This window comes from Sapajus apella, unplaced genomic scaffold (genome assembly GCF_009761245.1).
Source record: "Sapajus apella isolate SASKATOON/1434 unplaced genomic scaffold, GSC_monkey_1.0 scaffold74, whole genome shotgun sequence".
In the NCBI taxonomy this organism is placed as follows: domain Eukaryota; kingdom Metazoa; phylum Chordata; class Mammalia; order Primates; family Cebidae; genus Sapajus; species Sapajus apella.
Window position 1 is genome coordinate 3784557 of NW_022437014.1, and position 10464 is coordinate 3795020.

The window sequence follows — 10464 nt, forward strand, 5'->3', positions numbered from 1 at the left end:
ACACACACACACACACACACACACACACACACACACACACACACACACGTACGTTCATACACAGACTCACAACAAAGTGAGTCAGTTCCTGACTGCTTTTGCTTCCAACTTCGGCTTACCCATGTCTCTCATCTTGGGCACCTTGAATCAGCTGTCTCTGCCCCTTACGGCCAAATGAGCCTTGACAACATCAATGAAGTCTGATGAACTTTTGCTCAATATTGTGACACTATGGATAATAGTATTACAGTAACCAAGCTAAGTTTACTAGAGAATATCCAATGTAATTGTTACCCTCCCACTACAATTTCCCAACCATAAAACTGTCTTAATGCCTTGACATTAGTCTGTAATTAAAAAACCACTGGAAATTGTTCTCTACCTTGTTACCAATGTCCATTAAAAAAACAGATGCCACTAATATCAGAACTCAGAGGTTCTTATTATATAGTCCTTTATTATTAATTCATTTTAATGAATACTTTATGGAACTAAAAAGTTGTTATGTATGACACAAAAATAGGCTATAATGAAGTTTTGTGCTGAATATGTAATCTGGAAACCACAAGACATTTGTGTTTCATTCTCATAGCGTGCTGGTTGCCATTAAATTACTCTTGGTAGGGAATGCCATGTTCTGATGGCAGCTGAATATAGAATTCTATCTTCTTTGTGGTAAGGAGGAAGAAGTGTGTTTGAGAGCATTTACATATGTATCTTACTTCTCATTTGTGTGGTTGCTTCTGTCTTTAGAATATGGTTTGGCAAGGGGGTATAATAAAACTTTTATTTTGGCAAGTGTAAGATATCACTCATAAGTAAGGCAGATCTTCCCAAAAAAGTTGCTATACAAAATTCAAAGCATCAGTGTCTATTCACACATTTCTCTTAGACAGTACGTTTCTCTTCTTTTGTTAGCTTTCCACGCGTTTGTCATCATTGTTCTTTCCTTCTTCTGTCATCTTTTCAGCTGTCCTAGAAGTGGCGGGTGACTTAGATCATGGTGAAACATAATACCATCTGTAAACACAAGAAGGTAAATACCTCTTGGGGATATGCTACATGAGGTCCAGTGGATAATGGGCATTCATGCATGTTATTAATGTCCATGTATTTGACCATCTTTGGGCTATTGTCTTAGCCCCTCCAACGAACACACACACGCCCCAACCATCTTTTAATTGAATTAGAACCTGCATTGTTTGTTCAGGCAATAAAAAAGAAGTTCTCAGGGTAGGGTAATTCTAATGGTAAATTTTTTTCCTTTAGAGTTTTTAACTAGAGTAGGCACAGGGCTAGAGGCAGCCATTGTACTGTGAAGAGATAGCATTTGTCTCCTTAGCACTATGGGAATGCCATGAAAGGGTCCATGACCCAGAACCCATCTTGCTTTAATAATGGCTTCACATTCATAAAAGATTTTTAATGGCTACATGAGACATATATAAATATTAAACGCCATTCCTCTTTGTTGATTCACAAGCCCCAGTGAACAGGACTGCTTCGTTGCTTCCAAAGTTAAAGAAATGTGCCTGGCTTCTCACGCCAGTGAGTGAACCCAACAAACCCACACATGGAAACAACTCCGCCGTGCACTGCTAACCCATTTGCAAACCTGAGAATGGCAAGTCTTCAGCTCATGTCAGCTGCCTTGAGTTCTCTGACTCAGAAACAAAATTTTTATCTGTTATGTATCTGTTCCAAATCCTGCTCTAGGCAAATTAGGAAAACATGGTCACATATATGTAATGAGACATTTTCCCCAAACACAGCTTTATGGTGTTCATCATAACTTAGTTCATTTGCCTTGGTCCCCCAGTCATAGCATTGCAACTGCAGAGATAGACTATACCCCTATGCAAAAGAGCATTTGGCGCCTATATTTAAATTTGGACATACCAGTGCTCACTAGTTCATCTGTATATTTAGATTTCAGTAAGAACTCAGGATCCTGGTAAGGCCATTGCTCTTTTCCCAAGGCCTTGTGATGGAGTATAACATTACATGAAAACCGATGCTGTTTGTTTAATCAGAGCCCCACAAGGTTAGCACCTAGCATCCCATTACTTAATTGTATGATGATCCTGTGTGGATGACAAGACCCCAAATAACTGTGTTTGCCTTTCTTTTCTTGCCTCTTCTGTTATGGATGTCAGGTCTATACCATTTAGAGTTGCCTTTATTTACAAAAGGGAAAATTTAGTTACAGACTTCCTGTCCTGAGAACTGCCTGGGGAAAATGACAGTAGAAAGGTGTCCTCAAGGAGAGAGCCAGAATGTGTGAGCCCAGAAGCACTTGGGGTTTGGCAAGCTTTGTGTTCATTTTTTAAATACTTGGGGTTCAGCAGAGCCCAAAATATATTTTGCTCAAAGTACCATTTTCCTTTCATTTTCCAAAACCATGTATATTCTAGGGAAGTCTAATCTGTGTATTTTGGAATCGTTTAACTCTCATTCATCAAAATATTGCATGGTAAATACTAGATCTGGGTTCAAGAAATCTCTTGAGCTCTTTGATAAGCAATTTTTTTCTTCGAACCCGAAAGTAAAAATTCTCTTTGAATGAACTCAGAGAAGTACAGAGTATTCTCAAATCATCTCCCAGATAGGATGGGAAGATTTCCATGTGTCTAGTAGAAAGCCACAATGGGAACAAGGCTTTTTGCGGGCAAGACCTTCAGATACAGGCCTTGGACATTTATGGGCTTCTCCATTGAGGACTTCTAGCACCCCATTTGGCTCAGTCCAGCTTAAATCTTTTCTGTTGCAACCACATCCCCAAGTTAGTCCCAGCCCGGGTCTTCTGAAGTGCTTCTGAACCCTACAATCTTGTCTTTATTTCAAATTACATTTTACTCATTGTGAGGATTTATACGTGAATTTTTCTTTTAAAGTACAGTATTGAAATATTATTTGATTACTGAGTTTTTTGGTGCCCTCTTAAGCTTTGTGCCTGAGGTCCATGCCTCACTGGGCTTGCACTGGGCAGCCCCCTCTTCTTCCTGCTGTGGCTCACTCTGTTTGAGGCATACCAGTGTGCAGTATGCAAGGGACATGGCAGTTGAGAAACTCCTCAGCTCAAGCCTACTCCTGAGTTGGGTTCATGTAGGATTTCTCTGCTTGCGGACCAGATGCCCTGTACCCAGTGTGTCTACTCACATACCCCTTCTCCCATATGTTAGTGCAGAGGCCATAGAGTTTGCAATTTCTCTTTTGTCAGGAGGTTGTCTGTGTAGTGCAGAATAAGAATAGAATAAAGGCACCTGTTTCTAGGGCATAGTCTTTTCCCATCAAAATGATTAATTTAATCTCAGATTGGAAACAAGGAACATTTTATCCACGCTGTTATTCATCCCAGTGAACCAAAGGAATGGGAAAAAAATGTGTTCGAAGTCACAGAGTCTTGTCAAGATTGGCTTTAAATTCGAGGCCTTTGGAGTCACCGTTGATGGCTTACTTGTAAAACATACTGCCAGCAGTGACTGGGGAGTGCCAGATCCTAGGTTGAGTGTCTTCTTAGGTGGACTGTGTCATTTAATCCTTACAACAATCTGGGGTCAGAACTATTATTACCCCTATTTTATAGATTAGAAAACTGGGGTTTAGAGAATTTAAATAACTTCTCCAATATTACCCACTGAGGTAATAGTGGAATCCAGAACGTTCTCACTCAAAGCTCGGTTCTTATTCATTGTTCTGCCCACTTCCTCTCATGGAATCCAAACGTTGGGAAAAAAGGCAATTTCCCCTCTTTTGTGGGACATGCTGGTCTCAGTGTTTTCCACTTTAAGACGCTGAACAAATGCTATAATTCTTTCATTAAAGTTCTGATTTCTATGTTTTTTCCAGATTTTAATGAAAAAATCCTCAGTGTCTAAATGAAAGCAAAGCCAAGTTCTTTTCCTTTCCCATGTCACAGCTTTCACAATGCTTTTTTTCTAGAGTTCAGAAGCCAAGGTTCATCCAAGCAGCTGGCCCTATCTGGTTTCTGAAAGTCTAGATAGAATAAGACAGATAGCAATTTATTGTAAAATTTTTGGGATGGGTGGAGAGATAGGAAGCTCTAAAGAATTCACATTCATCTGGCAACAACAAGAATGCTTGTCTGCTATCCTTAAAATCCAAGATTTAGACCTACAAAGCATTCTTTGCTGGCTTCTGCTCTGAACCCAGTGTGGATCCTGCAAGGAGTTCCTAGCAGATCTGCTCTTGTCATGCCCTTCCGGGAAGACTTTTCACCTGGCCTCCAAAGCTCCAATGAGAGCTGTCCCTAGATTATCTCTCCAACCTAGGTCCAAGTCTATAGACTTCCCCTATTTCTTAGACATCTGGTTTAGAGCTTGGTGCCTTGGGAATCACCAAGTTCTGCCCTCATGTGGACATCCCACCCTTGTGAAATTCAAATGTGGACGAGTTCTTTAGCTAACAAGGCAGCTTAACGGGCCTGGGATTAAAAGTCCAGTAGCTTGTGTCCAGGACTAGTTATATAAGAGAACCTCCAAGAGAGGACAGGACATGGTTTTCTACAAATAAATAAGGCAAAGAGGCTACATTCTTAGTGCCACAGCTGGGGAGCAACCATGAGCCATGAATTTCTCATGCTAACAAATCCAAGCTCTTTGGAAAACAGACGCTGAGGCCTAGAACTGGCTACTGGATCTCCCCTGGCAGGAACTGCAAAAGTTCAGAGATGGAAGGGCATCTAGAAATCATTTGTTCATAAACACGGCTGAGGGACCGCAACCTGCTTTTACGCCCTGCCTGGGCTGCACTGCTGGATCCCTTCCATGCAGTGTTTCTATGAGGAAGAAGGCAGATATGCAAAGCTTCTGCAGCCCATGCTCTACAGAAATAATTAAACAGTTTTTCTTAACCTCTTGAACTTTTCATTTATTATTGCCATCCATTATGTCTACCTTCTCAAATCGCAGAATCCCAAAACTGAGCTCTGGGGTCAAGGGTTTATTGTTTAATGGAGATAGAACATTTTGTAAATTGCACAAAGTCACAATGTTTATAATAGAAGCTTCTGGTGTACTGAATCTTTTCCATTTAACAAACAGTGAGCTTTGACATGTGTTCTTCCTCCATAGCAAGAAATCTGGGGTAAGTGCAATACTGGCATGAATGCGTTACCAAATCCTTCCTGTAAACCAAGTGACATCTGCAGTCAAATAAAAACATTCCTTTTACCAAATACCAGGAAATTCTAAAAGTATCAGTATTCTTCTAAGGTCATGCTAAAATGAAGTTTTGGCTTTTAGATCGCAGAGTAAGGATGAAGAAGGCCAACATTTTTGTCCAATACACATTTGCTGCTACAAGTCCTTAGGGACAACCTCCTGTTTCAAATATGAACATGTGTATGGAGAATTATTCCTAGGATTTAACCTTCAAAAGAAAAGTGTAAATATTTTAAGAAAACGTACCAATGTTAAAAAATATTCCTGTTGTCTTTGCTTTTACTAGAATTTGTACTTTCAAGTCAGGAATGGTTTTGTTGGAAACAAAGCAAACATCCTCAAAAATCGACCCAGCCAAAATAACCAATGTATGAGTACTTAGGATTAACAAAATATGAATATTCTTCAGTAAAGAAACTTGACCAAGAATGGGAAGTCCTTGAGAAATAATAGAAAAGAATGTCTTAAACCTAAATTTTTAACCCTTTGGGTTGGAGGTCTAATCAGTATTTTGAAAGGAAATGAATGTTCGTGCAACATATTCCCCTGTGTTTCTTTTTGGAATTTTATTAAGTTAATGATAACATAAAATCTTTTGGACTATAAGTGCAGTTGATGAGAACCAACGTTAAAAAGTGGCTTTCCATGAGCGATTACCAGAACTATTTTCTTAAGTCCTCATAATTGGCTCATAGCACAGGATATACTCATTTTTATGAGGTAGAAACACCTATAATACACACATGTTACATTTGTAATGGTTCAGGCAGGTTTCTCTGCAAATTTCTCCCTTCCAGAACTTCCCTGGCAGTGCTCACTTAATCTTTTCTCACTGTCTAAGTTTCTAAAAGCATTTTTGTAGTATTTAATGATGCTTCGATGCACTCTTGCTCACTGTGGGCCAAGCAAGGCCTTGCAGGACTCAGTCGCGCCGTTCCAAACTGGCCAGCAGGTGTCACTGTGGGTTTGGGTGGTAATCCAATTGGCTACAGAAAATAATGACGAAGGGGAATAATAAGAAAAGGAGAGAAAGGGAAATACAAAAGCAGGTTCTTAGAGGAAGAGAAAAGTTAATTAAAGGTCCCTTATGTTTCTATAGACCTTTTCTCTAGGATTTCACAGTTCTTTTGCACCACCTCCCTGGATCGTATTAGCCCAGATAGGAATTCACTTGCATAAGATCTGTTGATTCTGAGTTAGTCACTGAGGATGACTTAACTAAATAAAATAGCAACAGAGATGAGCAAAGTTGGGAAGAGGTGGATTCCTGAAGCCTGTTCCTAACTGCTCAGGTCTTGTCCCTGGGCTTCTTAACCATAGGCACCTTTGTTTAACCTCAGAAACATACAAAGTCTTGTAGCTTTTTAATAGGTCATAGACTTGTGGCCCACAGTAAGATTCTGGCTATCCCTAACCTCAGTGGTAAAATAAATCCTCCTGTTTCATTCCTTGAAGGGGCATCTTAGCCTGGAAAGTTGGTCCTTGTATCTGCCAAAGATTTGGATTGCTCATTTTCAATAAAGCTAGCCTATTCAAGTCACATCTCTTTCTGAGTGCATGGAATTTCTTAATAAATAAAATTTCAATTTGTAAAATTAACACATATTTCTTGAACAACTGTCAACTTTATTTAAGAATAGCTGGCCGTAAAAACTCCCTGCACAGAGAGGAATTCACAGATGGCCTAATTTGAATAACAGGCTGTAAATTGATTTCTCTTTTGGCTTGATATGTGAAAACATCCATGTTGTTGGTGCAGAGAGCAGGCAGTTTGTTAAAAAAAGATACATGGCTTGACTTCTCCAAATAAGGCATAACATGTGTGTGAAATATCTTAATTGTAGACAAGTTCTGAAGAAAACAAAGCAGAAAAGGGCTTTAAAGAAAAACAAAGTTTTCTATTTTCTGGGGAGCCTTTGAGCCACTGTAACTACTTTTTTTTTTTTTTGAGATGGAGTCTTTCTGTGTCACCCAGGCTAGAGTGGCATGATCTCAGTTTACTTTAGCCTCCGCCTCCTCTGCTCAAGCGATTCTCCTGCCTCGGTCTCCCGAGTAGCTGGGAATACAGGCGTGCACCACCACGCCCAGCTAATTTTTGTATTGTTAGTAGTGATGGGCTTTCACCATGTTGGCCAGGCTGTGACTCCTTAGTGTCTTCTCTGTGCCACTCATCTCAGATTATGGAAAACCACGTCACAATGCTGTCGTGATACCTCATGGCTGGAGGCTGGATCCAGGAGGGTTAAAAACAAAAGCAATGCCTCTGTTATGAACATCCTGTGGTTTATATCTGATTTGATTTCCTTGCCTTTAAGTGTACATACATTAAGATTCTTAATAATACAATACATTCTTCTGGTGCTGATCCTAATGATTCAAACTATATGATTCAGATAAAAGACATAGGATAAATTTGCAAGTTCAAAAACATTTAGAAAGCTACAAAGTATGAATGCTTAGTTGCCATCTAGCTTAGTTATCCATTCACAGAGATGAATAATTCTGGAGGAGGCTGGGTTGGTTCCATGGAAGATGATACGAGGGATGGCTGTAACTCTTTGTGAAAATTCTTTAGGCAAGCCATGCATTCTTATACGTGCCCCCTTCCCAATTCTCATTTGTGTATATGAATATGTAATTAATGTACCATTGTTTGCTCTGGTGCTCAGAGATTAAAGTTCACTTTTCCTTAGGATTTCTGGCAGAACATGTAGGAATCATAGCAACAGGCACTACAAGCACAAGCAGCTGATGGGTGTGGGGTGGGGAGAAGTGAAAGAGGGAAGAGGGGTGTTAAGGTATAAAAACATTTATCCAGGGTAACGGAGCATCAACAGAATTCCTTTCAATTAAATGTATACATCTGTGAGGAGCAGAATCCTTGGCCATTGGTTTATCCTTTGGAATAATGCCCTACCATTTCCATGACAACTTCTTAGACAGTTAAAAAATAATAGTGAGCACAATTCCTTCTGAGCCACAATGCCCTTTGTCTGCGATGACTGTTATTGTGTCTCTAATCACATATGACTGGGTATTTTGTGTAGGTGTAAGTGTGTGCACACATACTTCCGTGTCTGCTAAACTCCCCTCTCAATACAAAAAGCCTAGTTTCTGTAGGACAGGAGTTGTGTGTAATATATCTCAAATCCCTAAAAAACTTCTGCCTTGGTGCAAAGCATTTGGTGGCAGTTCAATGAATCTTTGTTGAATGAATGAAAATTATAAAGGATACTTTTGTTTGGCAAGCTTTAGTATTGCTAGATTACTTTTATGTAGTCCATATAAATAATTCACTTCTTGTGGTTCCATATCCTGATGTGAAAATTATGCATTTACTGTGCTTTCATAGATATTAATGGGGGCTATTAAAATCTAGAGATTATTTCTAGGTTGGTGGTCTTAGGCTTGGCATTGAATGAAAAGGACTTGAGGTAAATTTTAATTTGTAAAAAGAATAAAACTCTATGCATTGCTTTGTTAAAGTTTAGCAATTTGCACACATGATTTTTTCCTATTTCATAAAGAACAACAGAAAGACACTAATTTTCCTTAATTTTAGTATTTAATATAAAAAAGAAAATAGAGTGGATTATAAAGGGATAGAAACAATCAATCAGTCCTTGTGATATTTCCCCTCTTTAACATCAAATTTTTTGTTTCAAAGTATAGTTTAAAAATGGAACTGTAAATGCAATGACCTAATCAAAACATTTAAAGAAGCATTACATTTATGCTCCAGTACATCAGGTTTAGTTATTATGAACTAAATGCTATTATGTTTCTGTTGAGAAAACATTTTTTAAAGTTACTTAAAGCATTATAGAATGTAGCAAATCAAGCCATTACTCACACTTTTTGGTGAGGGGGCAGTGTAAGGAAAATGTGGGGAAAAGACTAATGTTTATGTTTAATGATTTCATTATCATATTTCTACTCTCCTTGTCATCCAGGGTAAACTCAAAGGACATGTCATGAATTCCTGAGCCACAATAAATCTGTGAATGTCAGACACTGTGTGTGGGTAAAATGGATAATTTTCTGACCTTTAGTAAGCTTTCACGAGAGCAAAGGAAGTCCCTCAACATAATGTTTCCCCACTACAAAATACTGGCAGGAAGCCAACGTATGCCCTTTGGCAAATCTCCAGTCTGGATTGTTTTCCCGAAGCGAGAAGACATTCATGAATCTGCCTGGTGCTGTGAATTTTTTTTTTTTTAAGAGAGGCTTCTGGAAAGACCTTTCCAATGTATAACCTGCTGAGGGAGATGCAAGAACACATTAATCATGGATTTCTTCAAAAGAAGTGTGGGGCTGTCATGCTCTAATTCAATAGGTCCATCTTCCTGCTCAGTGTGAGCCTCAGTACTGTCACGAAAATGCTGGCAGATAACCTAGGCACGGATCTAGCTGAAAACTCAGGCTATGGTAAAAATAAAAGTACAATTTCTCACCCTCAGCGATAGGGTTTGGCCATGGTTGGGTTTCCTTTGGAAAGGACAAAACTGATAGGAATGGAAATATGAGAGTAAATATATTGTTTATTATTATTTTCCTAAGTTTATCCAAAATCTCAAATTATTTCTAGTACTGTTTACAATTAGACCCATTGTCTTTTAAAATTATCCCAAAGTAGAACGATCTTAGAGAATTAACACATGGCTAATTTAGTCCTAATCAACCTTAGAGGTGAAATACGTTTCCCTTTCACCTTTATTTCATCACTTTTCCTACTGTCAATTGGTTTGACACTTAGTAGTAGAAGTTTACTTATTAGCTGTCCAACGAACTTTTCTAAATGTTTTCCTTTTCTTAGGTGGGTATTCAGAACATGACCTCTCCCCTGTCAACACAAAAAGAAACAAAATTAAGGACCTCTCCCAAGTGCTTAGGTAATCTTTAAGCCTTTTTGTGGGTTTAGGACATTTTGGGATCACCTTGGTCTTATAAACCAATAAAATTGCTGAGATGATTTTCACCAATGCAGATGAATAATCTCCTATATTTTAAAAATGACAGAATCAAATAAAAAACACTGAGATCCACAAATGAATTATTGGCCTAGAATAGGTCCACTTCTGGAGAGAATAAGAAAGTATTAAGAATTGCAGTAAAGAATACTAAAGTCTTTTTCTCTCAGGGTTCATGTGTCTAGGCTGTTGAGACTTGCTAGGACATTTCCAGAAGCTGAACCCAAACCTGTATTTTGGTGTTAGCGTCTGCCATTCCACAAATTTACCCCATCATCCAGACAATTCACACAGCTTGCTCTTCCTTTGTT